Source organism: Pinus tabuliformis, chromosome 3_2 (genome assembly GCF_031772625.1).
Source record: "Pinus tabuliformis cultivar Carrire ecotype Pingquan chromosome 3_2, CPIR1, whole genome shotgun sequence".
NCBI lineage: Eukaryota > Viridiplantae > Streptophyta > Pinopsida > Pinales > Pinaceae > Pinus > Pinus tabuliformis.
In genome coordinates this window covers 525,586,730-525,613,527 of record NC_142302.1, presented here as the reverse complement: position 1 = coordinate 525,613,527, position 26,798 = coordinate 525,586,730, and the positions used below count along the sequence as shown (strand labels likewise).

The 26,798-nt window shown below is 39.4% G+C and overlaps 1 protein-coding gene across 1 annotated transcript in view; it reads right to left on the bottom strand.

Moving 5' to 3' along the window:
• The window catches only part of LOC149181618 (cation/H(+) antiporter 19-like), an 84,806-nt gene that overhangs the window by 1,494 nt on the left and 56,514 nt on the right, over positions 1-26,798 (bottom strand). The window lies entirely within an intron of this gene.

Here is a 26,798-nt window from a genome sequence, read left to right as displayed (position 1 = left end):
TTTAACAGAAATAAGAGGCCCTACAATATGGGAGGATGTTGAAAATTTCTTCTGTCGCTCATTCAGATCTTCCCCAGGCGCTCTGCCTCCGAAAAAACCCAGTGAGGGTTTCACGAATCCTTCTTACTGCTCAGGTTTCTGGTGGTCTTTCCTACTTCTTCAAACCAACAAATCCAAAAACCCTGTAACATGCATGATGAAACTGAAACGGTATTGAAATGCTTAAAACTGTATTAAAAATAAATTAATCTGACGACACATTATTCTTGAATCGTCTAACATGTGATCGGATGGTGCAGACTTGTGCTAAGTGGCAATTTGGGGTGTTCATTTCAGAGGGAAACGCCTTATGGTATAAATATGGATGTGGATAAGATGACCAATAATCTTAAGCAAAAGGTACCATGTGTACCCTATAGCCTATGACTGGTCACTTTTACTTTTTACTGGAGTACAACTTTTACTATTATATTTTTTTTAATTTAAGTGTGTTTAGAGAATTTTTATATTTTATATTTTTAATATTTTATTTATAAAAAAAAATCTAATTTTGAGTTGTAGATTTTTTTAAATAGTAAAATTTGAAAATAGATTTCAATTTATTTTTCAATAATTATATATTTATCAATTAAAAAAATGAATTAAATTCTTTTAAATACAATTTATTTTCAAAAATTATTTTTTAAAAGAAATCTATTACTCAATTTAAAAAAATACATTTTTTTTAAAGCACTTAGATTAAAAGTATAATAGTAAAAGTTGTACCCCTGTAAAAGTGATCAGTTGTAGACTATATGACACATATGGTCATATATATATATATATATATATATATATATATTTTGAATGCATAAATAGATTCAGTTCTTTGAAAATTCCTTTATTTAATTAAATTCTATACAACACAGAGCTTAAATTCACAATTTCAATAAATATTTTTTATAAGAGAAAATTCACTAAAAACTGAAAATGACCAAAATATAAAAGAATGATTTTATTTAAATCATTTAACAATAAGAATTTATTTTTTCCATTTGTTTTTCATAAATCATATAGAGCTTTTTATTAAGCATTATATTATTATATATATATACTTGATATTGTAAATGTGGAAATCTTCATTTTAATATATTTTACTTTCTATTGAAATATTTAATTTATGAACTAAATTATTAACACCAAAATTGGTGTTTTGATTATTAATATATTTTTAAATACATATTATAACCAACATTACATATGTTTATTATTATTAATATTTTTTAAATGTTATATATCAAGTTTGTATTCATATCAAGTTTATATTAACAATTCAATGAATTATATATCACAAGTAATTGAATTTTTTAGTTCTGTTTAATATTGTTTTTTGTATTTTTTTTTGGTTTACATTACTTTTTCTCTATATATAATAAGCTGCTACTAAAATTATTTAGCCAAATGCTTCTAAACTGTCTCAGGGAGCACTTCCATTTCACACTAGAAGTTCCCTCAATTGTTTAGAAGTGAGGGCACTCCTTCAATTATAGCTTATATGACTGTGAAATCCCACTGTCTTACCAGTAGGTTATGTTATGCTCATCTTGTTGAAGTTGAAACAACAATAATTAAATAAATCCCTTATGAGGCATTGAGAATGAGGTCCATGACGGTACTTACGTAGCTTTTTTCCCTCATCCATTTGCACTTTACATATAAAAGCATAGAAACTCATCAATCAATGTAAAAGAGAAATAACACCTAAACCATTAGGGTTGTTGTGGAGGAATTTTAAATTGAAGTCAAATCAACCACTTAGAAGATGACGTAGGGGCATCGACCCCACCCTAATCAAATTTGATTTTCAACAGCTTCTAGAAGGAGCAGTGTGGAAGCCCAAGGAAAGCGACATGGTTTTCCTAATTTTATGTAAATTTCAATTAAAAAGGTAAGCATCTAGAAGTCATGTGCGGGCAAAGAATGAGGTTCTCATTATGTTAGGGTTTTCTTTAGTTTAAATTGAGTAGACTGTAAGTGTGTCAAGCGACAACCAACCAATGAAGAAATTAGGTTGAGAGTTGTGACTAAGAGTTTTTGAGTTAGTTCGAGGGTCATTAGGCCAAGAGGCCAAATGTAATTGTCTTTATTTTGAAAATATATGCATCCTACGTACTATGTGAATTTGTGTTGTTTTCCTTTGTTTACATGAGATCTGTGTATGGTTGGTTTTGTCATGTTTCATAAATGGTGTCGATGGCTGAGCTAATGGTGTTTTTGTAGGAGTTCTTTCTTGGAGAAACAAAGATTTGAGTGTGGAACTTGAGAGAGACCCAAATGGAAAGTCTGACGACTGAGGTAGAAAATAGTCGGGGTCGATGAGTTTGGTGAGAAGGTAGTCAGGTGTCAGACCACAACTCAAAGGAGTAGTTTGAACCTTGACTCACGTGAGGCCTAGTTGGCTAGTCAGGCCCTGCGTGAGTTGATATTTGTCGCGAAAAAAAGAAAGAGTCAACTATGATCAAGTTCCCTGACCTGTGACATCAAGGTGAGGGTGAGATCGGGCCATAGCTATTTTGAAATTTCCACATTTGAATTAGGGGAACTGTGGGTGTTCCATTGCTGTAGAAAAAATCAGAGGTTGTGTGGGCCCATAACCCATAGGGATTGAAATGAGGAGACCCCGAAAGTGATATTTATCAATTGGTATCATAATGCAGGAAGGAGGAGAATATTTACTGCAAGAGGACAATTCCTCAGCTATGGTTGTGGGTAGAATTATTGAAGGAGAAGTGGGAAAGTGTACAATAACCAAGAAATCAATGGAAGCTCAAAAGGTTCCAGTGGAGGCAAAACGATATGCCAAAATTTTTAACTAGAGGAGGAGAGGCAATGAGGTGTTTTTTGGATAGTTGGCATTATTTCGATGGTTGGTGGCATCCACTGTGTTGGAATTGATGTCAACTAGGCTAGCATTGATGTCAACTATGCTATTAGAGATGGAAACTAAGATAACATTGATGTGCATGGTGTGTCAAGATCAAGGGGAGTTCAATGGTTGCTGCAATATTTTGTAGAGTAATCATAGTAGCTGAATATGCAATGAAAAATATGAAGCCTTATAGTTATGATGGTTTGTTGGTCTAGTATTTGGAGTAGTTTCGGCCTTAGGTGTTTAGCTTAAAGGCTGATGGAAGTGGCATAACTGGATAATGCTAAGAAAGATTTTTCCAATAGTATATTGAAGTCTGGAAATGGCCTCCTAGATCAAGAGTTATAGCCAACCAAAGTTGAGGTGACCCATAGTCAAATTTTCAGAGATAAAAGTGATTGGAGGACCAGTTTGGAGAAATTTTAGTTTGGTGGCATTTCCAAATGTAGCAGAGTAGGAAGAAAAGCTACTAAAGGAGAGTTGATCAGGTGTGGGAAGACAAAGCACTGACGAAGACTATTTTCAATGGCTAATGGTCGAGCCCAATGCACAACTCATCCCATCAAAAATACCCCAGAAGAATCATAATGTGTGCAAAGGTGAAGTGCCAGGGATGATGTCAGGTCGGGAGGAGTGAGTAGGTGTCAGCATGTAATGATTAGCGCACATTAATAGTGGGAGGTCCCCACAGAAAACATCATCCTAAGGAACTCTTCATAGGAAGGTTCAATGTTGAGTGATGGGTCCTTCATTTTTGAAGGAATAGAAGTTGCGAAGGACATTTTGGATAAAGTCATTGGAAACAGAGCACCAAGAAATCAAAGTGGCCGTAGTGTATTTGTTTTGGGACTTTCGTAGCTAAAAATAAGGGTGTGCATTGAAGAAGGTGGAACCGATTTTGATACAGTCAACAAGAAACCAAGGTAAAGGATCTAGGTTTTGGAAAATCATGGATCAAGTGAGTAAGGGATTAAAGACTAGATCAAGTGAGCATGGCTATAAAAGAAGATGAAAAACAATGAGAAAAAAGTTTAGACTACATTGCAAAGTTCAGAGAGCACTGCAAATTTTAGAGGGTGTTGTAATGTCTAGAATCTGAGCTATGTGAGAAAAAGACTGCTTATAGGCATATTTGAATATGTAATGATTTCTTTTAATAGTTTTTTTTGAGCTATAATATTTGTGCACAAGTTTGTAATTTGCTGTGAGATGTAGTGGAGAAATGTTGTTGTAATCAGGCTCTGTTGTTTTAATTATAAAGGGAGAATGGGAGTTTTTTCATCTCCTTATATCCCCCCCCACCTTTTAAATTTTTATACGTGATTTTATCTTCTTTAAATGTATAGGTTAACTTGCCATGAATGAATGTATGAATTGTTGCACAGACTACATAAAATCTATTTCTAGATTCCCTTCTATCTTTATATGGTTCTGGCTTGCCTCGGGTTACCCACTCCTTTGATCCAAGGGAGTGAAAATGCCGATGAAGTTCTCGACTATGCAGAAACCTTTGTTGGCACCGTAGGCTGAACCCTGGATCAAAATTCATTTAAAATTCTCTACCAACAAGTGGTTCCGTTACTAGGACCTCGAGCTTCTTAAGGGATCTAGATCATCTGACCAATGTATATTGGCCAGGAGATTCAAGAATGGTGGCATGAGAATGTTGATCACTTTGTTTTGTAGAAAGAAGAATTGAGATAGAAGGATAAATATTGGATTTGAGAGGAGGTGTTATACCTTGAGCCTACTTGTGATCAATACAAGATATTTTGATGCACGTTTCTTGAGGAAATAGAGAATTGGTTGACTTGACTTCAACATAAATAGGTTGACGTGATGTGGCCATGGTTGCGCAACACTTAGATTGCAGCTAATATGGTTGATCTTCATTGCTTAGATACAGATTTAACGAAAGTTGTCGATTTTTGGGTTGACGTGACTCTTGAGAGCTACATCATTGAATTTGTGACTAAGAAGAACCAATCCTTCTCTCGTGCAAAATTCATATTAAAGTTTGGGCTACGGGGACAATTACTAAAAGAGATTCCTCTTTGGATTAAAGTAATGATGGTTGAAGATATTCTATTGGTATTTCCACAAGGTCAAATGGCAACTTAAATTTTTAGTACTGGGGGAATGGATTAGGGGAGAGGAATTTTGTACAGATGCGGGAGGATGAATAAGTCCTTGTAATGAATCAAGAGGAGTTGTGGAAGGTGAGATATTTTATAGCGATACAGAGAGCAAGAATAGCTGATGATTGGCGAGAAAGGAAGTTGCAGGATGTTAGGGTTAAAATAAGCAAATTGCAGTGTATAGGAGAAACTATAAGAAGTTCAGAGGTGCAGAACAAGGAAATGGAGACTCCAGAGTTGTGGAAAGGAAATGAGGAAGAATGTTCTTTTCCTGGAAAAATAGGAGCTCCCAATGGGAGTAAAGTGGAGGGTTTAGACATGGCTACTCAAATACATATGGAATCAGAAGGATTTCAGATGCCCGAGTCAATGGACCAACTGACTATGTTATGAGAGGAGCACACTCCAGTAGATGATGATCTGCATTTTGCGATGAGGTGGCTTTTCTTTGAGGATGATTCAGTACAAGAATATAGAACCCTAAAACATAGTAGAACGACTCCTCCTCTCCCTAACCTTCCTCCAGTGCCATATCAAAGTCCTGATATTCTCTTTTCTAAGGTACGTAAGCTTATTAAAGTCCAGCTAGTGCATAATCAATATAAGGGTAAAGGTAGTTTTGGTAGTATTGGTTAGCCAAGTTTAGCTAGTTGTTCTCAACCAGGTTCCCAAGGATTTATACTTGTTTCATCAAGACAGTAAACTATGGTCAGAGTCGCAGTTGGCTCACTTATGAGATACCCAAAATTCACTAGAAGAGCGTGTGAAGATGTCAAGCAACACTGGTATTTGTGCAAGGATGCCTGGAGAGCTTGACAGACCCCTGACACAACTAAAATTATTGAATTTCAAACTATGTCACGGGATAAAGTGCTATAGTGGTTTATCAAATGGATCAATGCTAACCCCAACTCTGGTATGGATCTAGTCAAGCAAGAGTTTCTTCAGGAATTTAAGTTACCATAGTCAAATCAGCAAGAATTAGCGGAATTGTTGGATATTCTCCACTGAGAGGGAGAATCTAGTTGGCAATGTATGCAACGTTTTAAATATGCTATTAGAAAATTTTCTTATCCTTTTGATCCACATCATCAAATAGATTTCTTTATTAATTCCTTCTTACCACTGAATCAAATTCCTTTTTCTCAATAGAATATTGCTACACTTCAAGATGCTCTATAACAAGCGATGTAGATAAAAGTTGTGATTGGTTATCTGCAAGATTGTAGAACCAATGGTTCTTCAACATATCCTGCTATTGTGGGCCTTCAAAATAAGATTGCTACCTTTACAGATAGAATAAAAAATCTTGCACGTTTACAGCATGAGAGACTTCATATTTTTTGTACTCACTCTAAGGTGGAAGGACATCATGTCATAGAATGCTCGCAATTTAGGGGATCAAGACCGTCCTGTTGACCAATGGGATCTCCTCCAACACAATCTCCTGGAGTTACACAAATTTCATCTGCTCTTCCTTTTGAGGGCCATACGCAATTCCAATCATTTAAAAATAGTCAAGGAATCTATAGAAATGACTATTGTGATGTCTTTCGAAGTTTTGGTCATTCACCTCACCTATGTCCTATTCTTCATAACTATTCCAATGTTCCCAATAATTTTTTTTGTGAATTTTGTGGATCGCCCAACCATCATATGGATCAATTCCAGTCCTTGGATGATTTAGCTGATTATCTTGATTGTTCATACTTTCGTATCAATGAGACTCCTCAAGGACATGGAGGGGGAGCTCACAGGAGAGGAAGGACAGTTGGGAGAGGCCCGAGTAGGTGTTAAATTTGTGATCAGGAAGGACATGTTGTGAGAGAATTCCCTATGCCACGAAGACCATGGCGTTCATACTATCGAGTGAATACCCATGCAACTGAATATTTTCATAAACTTATTGCTCGGTGGGAGGAGCACAACCGGGCTAAATGAGCTAACTTGGTATATGCGGAGCCTCCAGATCCTAGTCCTACAACGCGGCCTAATATCAATGTTGTTACAAGAGGAGGAAAGAAGAATCGAGCTGATGCTGGAACCCCTGATCAAGAAAATATCATAAGACCTACATCTCCAAAGAAGTCTTATGATCCAAATCAGCACAAGGAGTACTATAGCGATGCAATTGAACTTTTTCATCAATTTATTTCTTCGCAAGCATCTCATAGTGGATAGCAAGAGTAAGTAAATGCCTATGATAAGAAGCATTCTACAAAACTTTTCCAACCAATAATGGATTATTTTAAGTTATTTCTATGAAGTATGAATGATGAAAAACTCATTAGTTAGTTGCAGAAAAGGTTAAAATCTATTGTTAGGGATGATTTGTTTTATGAAGACCGAATTTCCATAAATTTACCTGCACGACATTCCAGATGAGTATGACTGAACAAGAAGTGAGTTCCGGGTAGATGCTCAGATCTCAGGTTTTCAAATTAAGGACTCCATGTTCGATTTTGGCTCGGATATCAATATTTTTCAAAGAAAAACTTGGGAAGCTCTTAGAAAAACCAAGTTGGTATTATCCCCTATTTAGTTGCAAATGGAAAATCAATATTGTATTCTCCCTACTGGCAGACTAGAGGATGTTGAAGTTGATATTGCTAGTGTCAAAACATATGCATATTTTGACGTTATTGACATTATTGGGAATAAAGATCCATATCCAACTTTACTGGGAATCAACTTCCCTTTTGAAAACTATGTAGTCATTGATTTGAAGCGGGAAACTATAAATTTTGAAGTAGATAACACACAATTCATACAACCTCTTGATCCTTATCAGGGCTCAAGATTTACTCAACTAGTGGATGATGTTGAGTCGCCTAATCTATTGGACAAATTATATCAGCTAACCGCTAGGAGGTGAGAGGATTATATTAACCCCACGATAGTTGGATCTATCAGTTGGTGGAGTATTCAAAGTACTAAAATTTTCTTTGATGTTGCGATGGAAGATTGGCAATAAGGAGCTTATGAAATTTATTCCTAGAATTGTGCCACTGTTTGATGTGTCTGCTGGATTGGTAATAAGATACGCGAGTTTCCCATCTTAAATGGTAATAATTTTGTTGTAAATTTTATTGAAGAAGTTGATTCTTGCATAGAAGAAAGTCAAAAGGTTCCTCTCATGAGTCTTTGCGGGAAACCCCCGCAAGATTGTGGGGAACCCATCCAGATCAAGTTCAAGATTGGAACACAATTAAGGTTGTCTTGCCTTATCTGTTTCTTCCTCCGAATGAGACTTTATGTAAAATACCCACTTATGATGGTCATACTTGTCGGCAAGAGAACATTGCGCATTGTTTTTCTATATGGGAGGTTGATGCTCTAGCAGTTGAGATGTGGTCACATTTATTTTTTCATTCCTTGGGAAATATTTTGCAGCCTTGGTATTTGCAGGAGTAGTTGAAAATTCAAACAACATATTACAATGTGTTTTCTGCCTAGTTTTGTCAAGACTTTTCTTTTTTCTGATGTTGATGAAAAGATAGCATTAGCCCTTCGAGCTATTAGAGGAGTATTATTTTCAGGTGGGGACACTTTGGTAGAATGAAGTAGGTATTGATATTTTTCACACTAATATGAATCGGGGTTCCATGAAGATATTGTTTGTAGTAAATTTAATAAAGATCCAGATGATGACCTAAAGGAGCTAAAACATTTGTCCATTAAAGAGCCTGAAGGGGAATGAAAAATAAAATAGGATCCTATACATGATTCTCCGCATATGCAACCTCTTAGGTTGAAGAAGATGAATATGGGGACAAAAGAGAAACCAAAGCTTTCTTCTATTGGGGACTATTGGGATGATCATACCAGTCAGAAAATTTTTGATCTGCTCAAATAATACAAGCATTTGTTTCCATGTTTTGTTTCATAGCTAAAGGCAATTAAAGAAGATATGGGAGAAATAAAAATAACATTAAAGCCAGATGCAAAGCTAGTTAAACATCGGACCTACAGATTGAATCCATGTTTCAAGGAGAAAGTGAAGAAGGAAATTGACAAAATGCTAGCTGCTGGTCTTATATTCCAAGTTGATGAAGTTGAATGGATAAGCCACATTGTTATCTAAGATAAGAAGGATTCAAAGGAAATTTGAGTGTGTGTTGATTACCACAGCCTCAATAACACCTTTGTGCATGACCCATTTCCAACTCCCTTTAGTGATGAATTTTTGGATAATGTTGAAGGAAATGAAGCTTTAAATTGTATTGATGGTTTCTCAGGGTATCATCAAGTCCACATTGTAGAAGGAGATAAGAATAAAACCACATTCACAATCGAATGGGGGTTTTCTACTTATAATGTTATGCCCTTTGGGTTGAAGAATGCATCTGTTGTTTTCTCGTGCATTGTTATTGTTACCTTCCATGAATATATACAGAATTTTCTTGACGTTTATATGTATGATTAGACCATTTATAGCCTTCTCAAGAATCATCCTAGTTTAGTGCATTTTATGTTTGATAGATGCAGATAACTTCAAATATATTTGAACCTGAAGAAATGTATTTTTTGTTCCTTTTAGAACACTATTGGGGCATATTGCTTGTAAAGAAGGAGTATGTGTGGACCCTACCAAAGTTGTGGTAATACTAAATATGTCTCCAACCACTTATGTTTGTGATCCGAACTTATGCAAGAATGCAACAAGTTAAATATATACACATAAACAAAGATGCAGCAGAAATAAAACTTCATTCCATTAATATCAAAGAAATGAAATATGCTTATATACAGAAATGAAAATAAACTAGCTTGAGAAATGGTAGCTTATCTTTAAGAAGCGGCGTGGTGGCTACATGCCTCTAAACTTTGTTACAATGAGGCTCAAAGGCATATTTATTATTAAGAAACAATGGAAAATCCAAAAAATCCAAAAACCTAACCCTAGGAGATGAAGCGCCAAAACTATGGACCCCGTTTGGGTAAATTGGTACAACAACTTACTAGGGTAGTAACTTTGGTGTACGATCTCCTTTTGGATATCACAATACCTCATTTCGAAGATCTAAAAGAGAAGGCTGAAAACAAATCAATAAGTTGACTTGGGACTTTTCCAATCTCTCTGTTTTACCTAAAGACATATTTTAGTCTCTTAAAATGGCTCCAAAAGTTTAGGAACTAAAAACTATCGAAAATAGTGGGTTGTGCTACAATTAAGGAAATGAAAAGGAAACAACGGCAGGGATCCAATTGGAATATGCGGGTGGCCACCAATATCCACCTGGATCTGTCCAAAAATTACATACCAATTTGGGACATATTGGTTATTATCACATATTTATAAGAAATTATGCTTTAATCACAGTGTTGCTTGAGAAGCTTCATAAGAAATATGAATGTTTTGTGCAGTCTACTAAATGTGATGCTGCATTTGATACTTTGAAGGAGAAACTTGCAAGTGCACCAATACTAGTCTACCTTGACTGGAATAAGACATATTTTGAAAGGATCTCCTACCCCCTCATCATTCTTTCCTTCTACCATGGGAGGTCGTCAGGGTTTTCAAGGCTAGCCTTACAAAGGTTCAACTAGATCAATCCCTAACTCCTTATACCCCGACCTTGTTGGGGATATGCAAAGAAAAATAGAGAAAGAGCAGACCGCTCTAATATCAATGATCCGAAATTATGCAGGAATGCAGCAAAATACAAATATACACATAAACACAGAGATGCACTAGAAATAAAACTTCATTTCATTAATATCAAAGAAATGAAATATGGTTACATACATAAATGTAAATAAACTAGCTCGGGCGATGGTAGCTTATCTTTGAGAAGAGATGTGGCAGTGACATGCCTCTGAACTGTGTTACAATGAGGCTCAAAGGCCTATTGTTTATTTAGAAACAATGGAAAACCCTAAACATCCAAATACCTAACCCTAGGAGATGAAGCGCCAAAACTGTGTGCCCCGTTTGGGTAAATTGGCACATCAACTTCCTAGGGTCATAACTTTCCCAGCATACGATCTTCGTTTGGCTATCATAATACATCGTTTCAAATATCATGAAGAGGAGGCAAAAAACTAATTAGAAAATTGGTTTGCTACTTTTTTGGTCTCTTCGTTTTCCCTAAAAATGTCTATTAGTCCATCCAAACGACTCCAGATGTTTAGGCGCTGAAAAAATACCAAAAATAGTGAGTTGTGCTACAATTAAAGAAACTGAAAAGAAATAATGGTGGGGGTCCAAGTGGAATAGGTGGGTGGAAACCAATATTGACTTGGATCAGTCCTCCCTCCTTAGGAAGCAATGGTCCCCACTGTGTTGATTGCCTCCATGAGATGGGGAAAAATCTGTTGAACTTAGCCCGTAGTGAGCCAGTTGCCTTGGTGCAGGAGTTGACCAGATTTGACAACCCGATACAGTTGGAGCTTCTGTTGGCAAGTGTTCTTGATCTGCATGTCCATGATCCAGTCAGTTGTGGTCTATTCCATGCAGTCTAGGTTTAACTTTGTTTGTGTGAGTTGTTTTGCAATGTCTAATGTGTCGAGTAATGGTGGAAATTATGGTCGAAGGAGGTCCACATTCAACATTGGGTGTAGACCAAGGAATGGTGGAATGTTGAGCTAAAAAGAATTGTCCCCTACAACCTTAATGATGGTGTAAGGCCCATATCAAAATGGGAAAAGACTACGGTAGGGCCCAACAAGGTGCTCCTTCTACAAATGTAACTAAACTTTGTCACCCATCTGGAACTTGTGTGGTACCCGATGCTGATCATGACACTCCTTGTATTTAGCATTGATTTTATATAATATGTCATGGACCTACTGGAGGTTGTGTCGAATGCGCTCAATGAAGATGTTAGCCTTGTTAGTTTCAGACTCGACATGATCTAAATCTCCCTCAGTATCTACAAATGTTATAACCATATCAATGGGACTATTGACAGTGTTCAACCCACCAACATTCAGGGGATCACCCCGGTATGAAGTCCCAACTAGATCTCACACTATTTGGTGTGGGAGTCCCATATGGTATTATGGCCCAATTGCCATTATCTTAAATATTTTCCTCAGCCCTTACTCTGCTTTGTCTTCGAGTAGTGCAGTTCACGTGCCTGTTTATTGCTAGTGTTACTTATGTCAATGGTTCTTTCACTGTAGAGGGAGAGGGTGGGATTGAGTCCCAAGTCAAATGGGAGGAAGCCCCAACTTTGCTAGGAACACACAACACAATAGGATGTGCACAGCTTCTGAAAGAGCTGTCCACACAGATGTGACAGTCAGAACACACAAGGAAAGATAACACGTACGACACACAACGGAGGTGTCTGTGTGAGTGTGATGATTGTTATAGCAAGTTTACGTGAAAAGTCTGTCTGATGTCCGGGGAGGTAACCAACAATGGCAAGACAACTTTAACAACTCATACAACACATTTTCATTAATATATATGTATTACAACAATTGAATGGGTTCAAGTGTTAAACACAGTTTAAATCAACATGCATTACAAGTGTTCAAGATCATTTTTACAATAGTTATAATACATGTGTGAAAACATGCTAGCCTGTTAGCAGGATCCTGAATTAAGCAAAAGTTCAAAGACACATCATTACACCATACATCACTAACCCTGTGGGTGGGGCGTTGGAGCCACTACTTACTCCTCAAAGAAAATATTACAGAGTCTCAAGGATATGTGGGAGGAACCTAGGTGAAAATTCCTTTGCATGTACAAATGAGGGGGTATTTATAGCCAAGGGTGAAACTAACCCTTGTGGTTGTTTGACTTCCATCATGAATATTTGACTTCCATGACCTTTCAACTTTACATGAATCTTCGTATGACAAGTGGGTATCTTGGAATTCCACGTCACATTACATTGATTGACAGTATGGCACACAATAGAGATGTGGACGACATGACTCGTGACAAGACTCAACATGATAGTGCTGGCACATTCGTGCTACTACTAGTGTGCATGTCAAGCTGTTGTGTTGTTGGGTGATGGATGTCTGCATGGTGTGTCACAACTTCACCTCCACATGGAAAAGTGTGCGAGTCTTTGATGGTTGTTGGGTTCGCTTGACGTTGCATCTGCATGTTGCTCTTTTCTTGCATGTTGGCATGCTCAACAGGTTCCCTCATTCATGAAAAGTGAATGTTCATTCATCCATCCGTACGTGAACACATCTTGCATGTTCATTCGTTTGTCCATCCACATGCGGACACATCCTTGCATGTTCGTTCATTCACGAGCACATCTATTTGCATGCATTATTTGTTCGTCTATTGGTGAACATGTCCTTTTTCATGTACTCCCTTTGTTCTTCCCATCTTTCATCATTCCATGTTTGTTTGTTTACCTATAGCTATAGTTACTCATGACAAGATGAAATCAAATCCATAAACCTCCTAGTCAACCACGATGCATGATTGTTTCGGCGGCAGGTGACCGAGAGAGGATACAAGGCTGCGAGTTGTGAGCTGGGATGGAGACTCTGGGCACTGTTGTTGAAAACTTCATAATTTTTTAGAGGACAAGTCTGGGCTGTTGGAAGGCTGGGAAAAAACCATGCACAATTTTTGGAAGGAGCAGGTAGAGGGAGCCTAGTAGCAAAAACTGTGCAATTCCGAGAGGGAACTGGTAGTCAGTTGCTAGGGCATTGGTAACAAAAACTACATAATTCCTAGAGGGAACTGGAAGTTAGCTGCTGGGACATTGACAGTAAAAATTATGCAATTCCTGGAGGGAACTGACAATTAGCTGCTGGGGCATTGACAACAAAAACTATGCGATTCCTGGAGGGAATTGGCAGTTAGTTGCTGGGAGCTACTGGTAGGGAAAACTATGATGATATTGGGAGGTTGGCCTATGGATCACCTCTGCACAGTTTCTGAGTTGAGCAGATTGCTGGGAAGAAAAGGGCTTGCTCATGAAAATTGCTCAATTTTCTAGGTAAGTAGTCGGTAGGCTGACAAATGGGCTGGCTGGAAAAACTACACAATTTTCTGAGGGAGACAAGGATGGGCACTAGGTGTCTGTCTAGCCCATATCTGCAATTTTCTCAGTCAATGGAGTGGGAAAGGTCTGTAGTGTCTGCACATTTTTTGAGGGGAGTTAGTCCCGGGGTGACTACCGGGTCAAACTCTTTGGTTGACAAACATGAAGGCTGATTGATCTATTTGCAGGCAACACAACTTGAAATGGTTTTCTTGGTGCTTCTGCGCTATTCTTGGTGACAGTCGACCGAGTCGATGGCAGAGTGAAGGTCCGAATGTATGAGCGAATCTGGTTGTTAGAACTTCAACAAAATGACTAGGTGTGTGAAGAGTGAAAAGGTGCATACGTGATCTTGCAAACACACACTTACATGACTTGATGACGAGATGACTCAAACCATCCAAACACATATGCTGAACATGACTGACCGAGGGTGTGGCCGAAAAGCGTGATGCTTGTGATTGATCGTTGGACAACCAGATGATGCTTGTGCGACAATGTATGTGACTCTGTGTGTGAGCGTGACGGATGTTTACATAGCGAACACAACATGTACACACGAAGTGAAGACCTTGTGCATGACCAGAACATGGTCACAAGCATGACATTGACATCAACATGCAAAATTTTTCAGTGGAATGATCAAGCAAGGTGGGTGCAAAGACTCACACGAGCTCACGGAGTGAACCCGAATGCATGCAGCCATCAAGTAAAAATCTCAAAAGAGGCTCCAAAATTGGATGTAGGCCAACATTTTGGAGTGTGTTGCAGTCGCTACAACACTTGGTGACACACTAGTAGAACTCCAGCTTCTCTGATTTGGTTCATTGTCAGCACAGGACCTTAGTATTTCGAGGAGTATTGAATCATTGTGCAGTTTACTTCGGCTTCCCAACTTACCCCATGGACATACATGGTTCACCTTTCGCCAACTCAGTCAAACACAACAAAAGTTCATCTTGATCGCAGTGTTTCGAAATTCGAAAGGGTAGTTTAGCTCGCGAGTTGAATATTTTTAGAGTATAAGTTTTCATCCCTGGTGTTTCTCCACTGCCAGCAGGCTTGGACAGTTCCCCAACAGAGTCATGAAGGAACACACACATTTCTCCACTGCCTACGAGCCTGGTTAGTACCCCGGTTGTTTGGAAACCAACTCACAAAAAGATAGAAAAGATAGATCAACGCCTTAGAATTCAACCTCTTCGAGGGGGCAACCTCCTTTACATTACACAAATGAACAATTCTTGGATGATACAAATGAAAATACCTCCTTTCTATATATAGGTGTCTAAGGGGTCACAATATAATCAGAGCCGACATAACAATAATAATGTAAGGGCACAATAATAACAATAGTGGGCTTCTATGGGAAACAATAATATCAATATGGGGACTACATGGGCAAAACAATATTGTTGGCTTGTATGGGCCTAACCCAGGTCTAGAGGTGATTTAGCTAAATAAATCCCAGCACTACTAGCCCTTTCGGCAACAGTCCGTGGAGCGCGGACTGAGGTCTCACCCGAGATAGTATGGGAGGGTGCTAGAACCAGGTTTCCGCACCCTGGGAATGTTTGATGAGCTTTTGGAGATCCGTAGTTTAACCCTGTGCACACGTCGCTACGCACACTTGCTATGCCTTCACAGCCTGTGATGCTGCTTTCGCGCAACCCTACCCAGGGCACAACCTGTATAATACCCAAGTTCCTTGCTGTTAATCTGTTATTACCTTATTACTTAACTTGTGTGTATAAGATTAATGATTATTACAACATATTTAGCAATCATATTAGAGTGTGTGATAAAATAAACCAATATAAATGTAGAGAAGACAATGCACAACAGATACACAACAATAGGAATCAAATTCTCTTTATTAATCTTCGATCCAGATTACAGACTCGACACCGCTTTGTGCAATCAACTGCAGGGGTCCATGCACTCAGCTGCGAACTCTATTAGGCCTGTGCACACGCAGCTACAGAGCCTCTTCCTACCACTACGACCTAGTATACTTAGATTCTTCCTCTAAGCTTGAACCATTCCTATTCTTCTCTCTCAAGAATCGTTATCTTTACACTTAGAGCCTCGCTCTATTTATACACTCCCATGGTCCGCAGACCATGGGTAGGCTGACATGACTTTACATTACATTACAATATTTTAGGGTAGACAACCCTATGACTCATCCTATACTTCGCACCCTGCGCACGAAATTTCCGAAGTTTTACAAAGACTTTGACGAAAACTTGGGCTTTGAGCCCCAAAACATGTTGTGGGGGGATTCCATGCCCAACAGGCCACCAACACAATCATCATGACTCGTCCCAAGTCACTCTGTCGGTGTGGTGATCTTGGCATGGAGCCCCTCCAACTGGTCCTGTACAGCTCGTCAGTTTGTGTGCACTACTCTGCGGTTTGTTGGAACTGCTGCATGCTTTCTAGGAATCATCTGTGGCTAAATTGTGTCCTTACCTTGGTACCAGCATATGCAGCTTGGGTTTATAGTCCTGTGCCCCGGTCCAGCTCCCCGGGTTGTGAAGATTGTGCCACGGTCAGTTAGTTAGATAGCCAACCCACCTGTGTAGGGCTTCAACTGACTATTGTTTACCTTGCTTGGGAAGGGTTCTCCATTTAGTTTAACTAGCTAGATGTTGCCTCCATCTGTAACCTCCTTAACCACGTATGGTCCCAGCCATTGCATTTTGAATTTTCCCAAGAATTTTTTAAACTTACTGTCGTACAACAGTACTAAGTCATTTACCTTGAAGGTGCACAACTTGATATGACGGTCGTGCCAGGCCTTTTCACGGTGCTTTTGTACCTGCTGATGAAATCTAGCCAGAAATCATTCTTCCTCGAGTTCTTCTAATTGCGTGAGCCTTTCTTCCAAGGATTCATGGTCTGACATGCTTGTGAATGCTTCTATTCATAGACTAGGTACGATGTATTCCATCGGCATGATAGCTTTTGTGCCATAGACTAGCCAGAAAGGTGTCTGGCCCGTCAATTTTTTGCACGTTGTTCTATACACCCATAATACGGTAGGTACGGTAGGTCCCAGTCAGTTTGTCTCGCCTGGTGGATCTTGTTCAGTGCTTCACACACCCTGTCAAATGCTTCCCCGTGGATAATTGGTAGTGTGCATTGCCTTTCCTGCTACTGCAATTTGTTCCGATTCTCTATTCTGGGGCTATTGTGCACTTGTACAGGTTGTGCAACATATGTCTGTACCCATCAAGAAAGGTGGGCACGCAAGTTGTTTCACCCCTGTTGACTGACTTTCATTTGAAGCTAGGGCTTTCCAAAATGTAGGTACATCATCCTTCTGCATCCGCGCCAGTCCTCAAAACTTCCTTGATGCGTACCCCACCATCGTGTAGGGGTTGCGCGTAGTGCCCACTTTAGTGCATCGAACTACTGCTGCTCTGGGACTACGCTTTCAAATTGGCTACGAAATTAATCCACTGCTGACAATCCATCATATGTCGGTAGCTCCCTTGCTTCTGTTGTCACGCAACACAGTGATCTAACCATCATGTTGCAATTAAGCATTGTTACTTCGTGCAGCTGATTCTGCCATCACTCTATTTCTTCGTCTGAGTCCGAAGTGTAGGAGTTTTCGCGCTCCCATGAGATTCTCCCATCTTCATTTAGATTCACCCAATCCTGGTCTCACGTAGTTATCTTGTAAATACAATTAATATTGTCATCACTATCATCATTGCACACTAGTTCAGTGTAGCACGCTCCTGCGGCTGGATCTAGTGGGACTACTACGCGTAGTGACTTTTTCTCAAATATCATTTTGCGCTTCTTCAGATTTATGACTATGTTCATGTCTGTGGCCTAGTATATTCCTAGTAGTGTAGGATAGGGGTTACTATCATCGACAATCTCTATCACTTCAAAATCCTCCTGTGAACTCGCACCTTCAATATCTACTGTTACCCCTTGCAATCTTCCGATGGGAAAAATATTCTATTGGTTCACCATTCGTAACTGAATAGGGGACCATTGTAACGTAGGTCTGCCCATGCGTTCTGATGTTTTCTTTGGTAGTACATTCACATCTGAACCCAGATCTAGGACTACCTGATCCATTTCATATTCGCTGATTTGCATAGTCAACCTCATTTCCCTTCCGGTGCGCAATGCATGCTTCCCCAGTTTCCGGACCATGCACGGTTCTCCTGACCCCACACACCTAGTGATAAGTTCTTGTAGTCCTTTGATTGCCTTGCTGTCATGCAGCAGTTTCATGCATGTCTCCAGAAAGGTAGTGAGCATTGAAGGATCCATTCTGGGTTCTAGTTGATCCTTACTACCTGAAGTGGAGGCCTACGTGAAGATCTTCTTAGCTTCCATGAATGTCTCCTCCGCACGTTCTAAATCAAACTCGAGTTCCTTTGCAGGAGCCTTGCGAACCCACACACTTTCTTCTGGCTACTTCCCCTTATCATCTCTCGTGGTCATACTGCTTCTGAGCATCATGTTTACATTCAGGTCTTCTTCGCGTGGCTCAGAACTCATCATCTGTACATTCTGAGTCAAAGGGGGCTGGAATACCCCTTTTTCGCACATCCTTCTAATCAACGAACGGAATTTTTCTGTCTCATGATCAAACTGAGCACAATACAAACATGATATCCTTGCCGGGTTGGTACAATCGTGGGCATAGTGCCCTGACCCTCCGTAATTGTAACAAATTAGTTGTTCAGAACCCCTTCCTGGTCCCATTCCACCTTGTCCTTGACCACGCCCCTTAATCTAGTGCGCACCATCCCCATATTTGGGTCGAGGGCTCGCGTTTCGGTCTGCACCCTGTAGGCAGGGGTATGATCCATCATTAGTTCATAACTTCGGCAAGTGAATTCATCGTGGCCTACCGACCTACAGAAATTACAAAACAACTGTTGGGACATCTGCGTATACTTCTACAACAGATGATAATTATCTGTAGTGTGTTTCCCTCCTATCTGACAGATCGTGTACCATAATGCAGGTGTTGCACTTGGCCCTACTTGTGCCTCCGGTCTCAATGGCATTGGCCCTCCTCTTGCCAAGTAGTTAGCGAACACTAGACAGTGATCTTTGTCGTGGCCCTGGCCTTTGCATTTTATGCACCATACTTCATCGTGTGCCTCTGGCCGAGGTGCCCTGTCCTGTTTCAAACTCTGTAGTTACAGACACAGATTTTGTAGTTGCACATCGATTTGTTGGAATCCCAACCCAGGGTCTTGTATATGGGTCTCATGTAATCTCATTGCCATTTCCAATGCTTCGGCCTGTGTGGAAAGTTTCTGCTGTGACCGCATCATCCTCAAGTGTGGTGTTAGAGATGCTACAAACCATGCATGATGTTGTCCATCTATCAACATCATATTGGATTCACGAATCATACTCTTCAGCCGTTGATCTAGATCCCAGGGGGTCTCGCCCGAGAGCATCGCAATCTCTTTAAACCGACTGATTGATTGTGTTTCCGACTTTGGCCTACTAAATTCCCTATTCAGTGCGGCCTGGATCTCTAGAATTCCTACATTTGGGTGGTCATTAGAATGCTTGATATACCATGTTAATGCGCGATCCTACAACATGCTCACCAGCGTGGCTTTCTTAATATTTTCATTCGTGACACCTTTTGCTTCCCATACTGCTCTTACCATGAACCAAAATTGGTTTGGATCTTCATTCCCCACTCCTCTGAATACCGGTAGTTTGATCATGCTCGCCATATTGAACTGTGGTGGTGGCAGAGGTGGAGTGGGTAGAGAGGGAGGTGAGAGGGGTGAAACGGGTGGCAGTGTGGGTGGAGGTGGTAAACACAGAATTCGTTTCCTTATCAAACTGACCACACTTCTCAGAGAAACCTTCGCGAGCTCTTCCTCGCTCTCCTACGAGGGTGAAATTAAGGGACTATTTTCTAATTATTCACTACTTCTGCTTTTGTAGATCTTCCCGCTCCACATAGTCCCAAACATTATTTTATTTTCATAACCCGCTTTTCACACAATAACATTTTAATCCAAGTGTTCAAAGATTTAATATACTTACCTCGCGGTCCCTTGAGAAAACGTCATTCCACCTCACTGTAGCTAACGGTCGTGTCTACCACAAAACCAGTGATAAATCCTCCTATTATCTGGTCAAGCCAATGGTCCATAGCTAGCACGATCTTATCTACTGACGCTTCTAGTTTGCGCACTAATTCTGGAGTCCACTCTATTGGCTTATTGATCCTACACCTTCCTTGGTTGTCTGCTAACTTCACGATCCACTCATACAGCTCGGAAGGAAAGGATGCAAAGAAAATTTCGTGGATTTCTATATACAAGTAGCGCTCCAACCACTATTCCTTATTACTCGCAGAGTTCTGTTTTCCTGTGTCGCGAACTAGTGAATCTTCTTGTCCAACCACTCTTCAATTTCTTTCTTTTTTCGGTTCTAATGGCATGACATCAGACATCCCTTATGCAGATCCTGGTCTCGGCAATAGAACCATTTGTTGGCTTGTATGGGCATGACCCAGGTTCAGAGGTGATTTAGCTAAACAAATCCCGGTACTACTGGCCCTTTCAGCAACAGTCTGCGGAGTGCGGATTGAGGTCTCACCTAAAGTAGTATGGGAGGGTGCTAGAACCAGGTTTTCGCACCCTGGGAATGTTTGATGAGCTTTTGTAGATCCGTGTTTAACCTCGTGTGCACGTCGCTACACGCACTTGCTATGCCTTCACAGCCTGTGATTCTACTTTCACGTAGCCCTACCAGGGTGGAACCCTTATAATACCCAAGTTCCTCACTGCTAATCTGTTATTACCTGATTACTTAACTTATGTGTATAATATTAATGATTATTACAGCATATTCAGCAATCATATCAGAGCACGCGATAAAATAAACCAATATAAATGTAAAGAAGACAATGCACAACAGATACACCAAAATAGGAATCAACTTCTCTTTATTAATCTTCGATCCAGATTATAGACTCGACACCGCCCTACGCACTCAGCTGCAGGGGTCTGCGCACTCAGCTGTGGACTCTACTAGGCCTTTGTGCACTCAACTGCAGAGCCTCTTCCTACCACTATGACCTAGTACACTTAGACTCTTCCTCTAAGCTTGAACCATTCATATTCTTCTCTCTCAAGAATCACTATCTTTACACTTAGAGCCTCTCTCTATTTATACACTCCCATGGTCCGTGGACCATGGGGAGGCCAACATGACTTTACATTACATTACAATATTTTAGGGCGGACAACCCTATGACTCATACTATGCTTCACGCTCCGCGTCCGAAATTAGCGGAGTCTTACAAAACCTTTGACCAAAACTTGGGCTTTGAGCCCTAAAACATGTTGTGGGGAGATTCCATGCCAAAAAAATATAATAAGGGGGTTGTACTAATAATAATAAGGGGTTATGCTAGTAGTATAGGGACCTAACATGCCCCTCTCCTTCAAAAAGTGTTGTCCTCAATGCTTGATTAGTTCTTGATGCTTCTGTATAAATTCTTGTCCTCCCATGTGGAATCTTCGGCGGGTAAGTTCTTCGACTTGATGAGATACTCAGAAATTGATCTATTTTACAGTTGTCGATATCTCAATTCTGTGACTGCTTTAGGTTCCAATATGATTTTTCCTTCCTTGTCAAGTTCTTGCAATACTGTTTGAACTGGGATCTTCTGTAACTTTGAATGAGTTCCAAATATTTTGGGCATATGGATATCTGTAAGGCTTGTTATTTGGAGGAAAACTTCCTAGAATCAAATGAATAGCATGATCATGATCATGAATAGGTGAGAGGCCTTTGGGAGTCTCAAATAACTTGGAATGATTGTCCAAAACGTTTTGGAGATCTGGAGAAATACATGATTTCGATGTGGGATCCTCTAGTGAACATAATTGTGCAATTACGCCTCGTTGTTATTTATTTGAAAGTTTGTCATGCTGTTAGAGTTGATTATATTTCCTAGTTTCCCTTAGATACCCCTCAATTCAACTTCCTTTCCTTCCCAGAAACATTTCAAGAGAATTTCTTGAAAATTAAAAGTTATCGTACTCAAAGATTGTAGCCATTGGACTCCTAGTAAAACATCAGCACTACCCATTGGAATGGAAAGCATTGGACTAGTCAATACATATCCTCCCATGGATAGCTTGATATTATCTCACTTTCCAAAGAAATTTAAGGTTCCTCCACTTGAAACCATCACTTGACACTCTGGTGCTGGATATAGGAAGCAATTCAATTCCTTGGCTATATTACAATGAATAAAATTATGGGTACTTCCTGAACCAATCAACACTGTTACCTTTTTATTCTTGATATGTCCTTCTATCTTGATAGTTTGAGGAGTGGTAATTTATTCCAATGCATTACAAGATATGGTCTGATTCATTTCTTGATGCTCGATGAGATCTTTCACTTCTTGAAAATTTTTCTTCTTGATATGTCCTTTTATTTTGATAGTTTGAGGAGTGGTAATTCCAGCCAATGCATTACAAGATATGGTCAGATTCATTTCTTCTTTCTTGATGTGATCTTTGACTTCTTGAACCTTTTTCTTCTTGATATCCCTTCTATCTTGAGAGTTTGAGGATTGGTAATTCTTTAGAATGCTTTACAAGATATGGTTGGATTCATTTCTTCTTTCTCTGGTGTGGGTTCCTGGTGTATATCCTCTTCTTTTGATGTTTCTTGATCCTTTTCTTCCTCCTCCTCATAATCTATGTAAAATAATTTATTCTTAGCACACTTATCACCTTTAGTGTATTTTATATGACAATTGTAACAAAGCCCTTTTTTTTTCCTTTTTTCTTCCGATCATTGTGGTGTAAACCTTGTAGGTTGTGGAAGGCTAGGAGAAAAAACACTTCCATAATTATAGTTATGAGTGGTGGGATTCCTTGTTTCCATAATTTCGCTTTCAATTTTTCTTGCAAACCTGAATGCCTTCTCCAATGAATCAAGTTCCCAAAGACGAACCTCGTGTTGAATGTTATCCTTTAAAGTCCCTATGAAGACATCAACCATTTTCTTCTCTGGAAAATCATTTACCCTTATATTCAATTTTTGGAAGTCCTCAATGTGCTTTGCCATTGAACCCTTTAGTTTGAGATTTATCAATTGGCTAAAGAAGGTGTTTCTCTTTGTATCCTCATAATGTGCTATCATTTCCTCCATGAAAATTGAATATGTGAAGTGGTTTATGAGAACAAAGCCCTTTACACCATAAAAATTGATTCGGTTCTAAACTTAGGCTCTAAAAATTATACAAAAACAAGATACAGTCTGTCCTCTTTCTGTAACTTCTTACGAAATTTCAATCTGATGCTCACAAAGAAAGTTATGACGATTTTCCCAAGGTCACCTATTTAGGATGTAATTCGGGAGTCTCCAAAAACCCTAAATTCCTCAGATCATATATCCACAAATATAGCGAGACAAGATCTGAAATTTAGTGCCAAGGTTTAGATTGATTTCTTCTCAAATGGGTTTTTTTTTTTTTAGGTTTTGAAACTTCATAGCAAAAATGTTATAGCGAAAATTCAACGATGACCTATTTTAGATGAAATTCTGGAGCTTGAAAAAACCCTAACTTCCTCAGATCATATATCCTAAAATATAGTGAAAAAAGATCTGAAATTTACACCTCAGGTTCAACAAGATTTCGTCTCAAATGGGTTTTTTTTTTTAGTTTCTGAAACGTTGTAGAAAAAAAGTTATAGCGAAAATTCCACGATGACCTGTTTGGTGCAGCGAAACCCTAGAATCCAAAGCTCTAATACCAAATGTTAGGAAACCAACTCACAAAAATATAGAAAAGATAGATCAACGCCTTAGAATTCAGCCTCTTCAAGGGGGAAACCTCCTTTACATTACACAAATGAACAATTCTTGGATGGTACAAATGACAAGACCTCCTTCCTATATATAAGAGTGTAAGGGGTCATAATATAATCAAGGCTGACATAACAATAATAACGTAAGGGCACAATAATAACAATAGTGGGCTTCTATGGGGTAGAATAATAACAATATGGGCACTACATGGGAACAACAATATAATAAGGGGGTTGTACTAATAATAATAAAGGGATACACTAGTAGTATAGAGACCTAACACTGGTGGAGTTTCATGCTTCACCTCTTTGTGCAGGAAGCCTTTCTCTTCCTTCGCCTTTGTATTTTTTGAGAGGATTGTGCATAGGAACTCATTTATTTTTGGGGCAAAAGAGGGATCCCGAATAATTGAGAGAAAAAGAGGTTGTTCCTTTAGAGAAGCATGTAAGACCTCTGACATAGGTTTTCTTGTTTAGATTTCCCCTTCTCCATTTCTACTAGTTGGATGGGCTTCAACACATAGAGAAAAAGGTTGAGTACAGGAATGGGGCTTCCTAGTGTGGACACAGGTTCATGGTTGGACCAAAACTTCACTTGCAGATGACTCATATTTTCCATCAAGACTTCATCAGTCAAATATTTTGACCAAGCACAGAGAAGACAGACACAAGATTGGCCAAGTGCAGCAGTGTCACAAGTCTCTTCATATCTCAGCCACATACTCATTCAAAAGCCAGAACACAGTAGATGGAAACACTTATTTCTAGAAAAAAAAATTAGTAAGGTATTGAGCAACTCAAACAAATGAAAACAAAAATAGTAAGCGAAGCAAACCAAATGAAAACAAAGATAGTAAGCAAGGAAAACAAAATGAAAACAACAAGAAGCAAGCAAACTATGTACATTGCACGGGACGCGGCCCGACCTACTGGAAGTAATGATTGAGATCTTGGTCATTGATAGGAAGGTTGTCAATCCTCCCATCAAGTGATTACAGATGGTATGTGTGTGCGCTAAGCTTCTTATGGACTGTGTAAAGACCAATCCACAGGGACTAAAACTTTGTATTCTTGCCTTTTTCTTCATGGGGCTTATCCCATTTTAGAACCAAGTCACCAACATCAAAGTTAGCTTTCCTTGAACTTATTATCGAATCATCACTTCATACGGTTTTGGTGGAGTGTAAATTTTTCTTTTTCTTTCATCATTTCTTCTTGAAGCTTGTGGGGTGTATCCATCCTACACTGAAGTAGCTGGCAATGCTTACCTTGGGATTCTTGGGATAGCTGAAGTGCAAGCAAGTAGATATTAGGTGGAAGGATGGCATATTTACCATAGAACGAGAAGTATGGTGAGGTATTCAGAGAGGTTTGGGTGTTATGGTCAGCCCATAGTGCATTCTTCAGATTGATATGCTAGTTGCACTGCTTAGAGAAAACGAGATTTTGTATTATGCAGATGAGGTTTTTATTCTTGGATTCTACTAGACCATTTCCTTGTGGGTAGTAGTTGGATGAGTGTTTCAGCACAATACCATTTTGTAATGAAAAATTATAAATATTCAAAGATGAAAAGTACGTTGCATTATGAAAAACAAGTGATACCGAAACACCAAAGTGTGAGATGATGTTCTATTGGAGGAAGCTAATGACCTCCTGGTCATTCACTCGTTTGAGAGGAACTGCTTCAATCCACCGCATGAAGTAATCAGTTGCTGTTAGAATGTAGTGGTATTGTTTTGATGAATGTGGAAAAATCTCCCGAATGATGTCTAGGCCCCATTATTGGATTGATTCAGTCACTATAACAGGGTGAATTGGGGTTGTTGACCTTCATACTCTGTTGGTGCATCGCTGACAGACGGGCACTTACGAGCGTAAGTGTGTGCATCCTTGAATAATGTGGGCCAGTAGAAACCAACTCACATAATTTTGTGTGCATTGGTGTTTCCTGCAGAATGACCCCCCACAGGTCCTTCATGTAGATCTTGTAATACCTTCTCTGGTTCATGTGCCTACAGGCACCTAAGCAGAACTTTGTTGCGATGCTTCTTGTAAAGTACTCCGTGCACCGACCGATATGCTAAGGATTTGAGGCGCAATGCCCTCTTTTGTCTGATTGAAAAGTGAGAGGGTGCGGTGCCATGTTCAAGGTATTGTCACACATCTGCATACTAAGAGGTTTTGTATTCAGTGGGTGTTGATCACCCTATATCATACATCTCAACTTCCTACTCCCAGCCAGCAAACTCTTCTTCACTCTCAGGTACACGTTCTGCTTCAGGTGCAAGTTTGTAGAGCCAATGTCCTTTGATCATGTGAATTGGCTTGATTTCAATATGATACTCTTGCAAGCCTATTATCCAGTTCGCATGCTATTAACCTAGTTCTTGTTGTACAAGTAATGTGCGGACTACTGGGTGAGCGACGTAGACTATGCAGTGGTTCTTCAACAAGTAGTCCTAAAGTGTTTCACCACCTTGTAAACTACATATGCTTGCTTTTCAATTGCAGGGTATTTAAGCTCTGGTCCCTGCATTCTTGTGCTCATGAAGGAGATGGGACGTTCATCGTTCATCTTGTCCTTTTGAGTGACTACTATAGTGAGTGAATTATCAGAGGTGAAGGTGTATAGCAGCAAATCCTTTTTAAAGTATGGGTTATAGAGTGCAGTCACTTATAGAATAGCCTGCTTGATACGACTGAATGGATAGTTTTCCCTCTTGCCCCAGTTGTAGAATACATATTTCTTGATCATGTCCTGCATGGGCTTGACTATCTGTGCATAATCCGAGATGAACTTCCAGAGGAAGTTTATCTTGCCCAAGAAGGATTACATGGCTTTCTTGTTGGTTGGGTGAGGGATCTGTGTAATAGTCTTGACCCAGTCTAGATCCACCTTGATCCCTCTTTTGGAAAAAATCTGTCC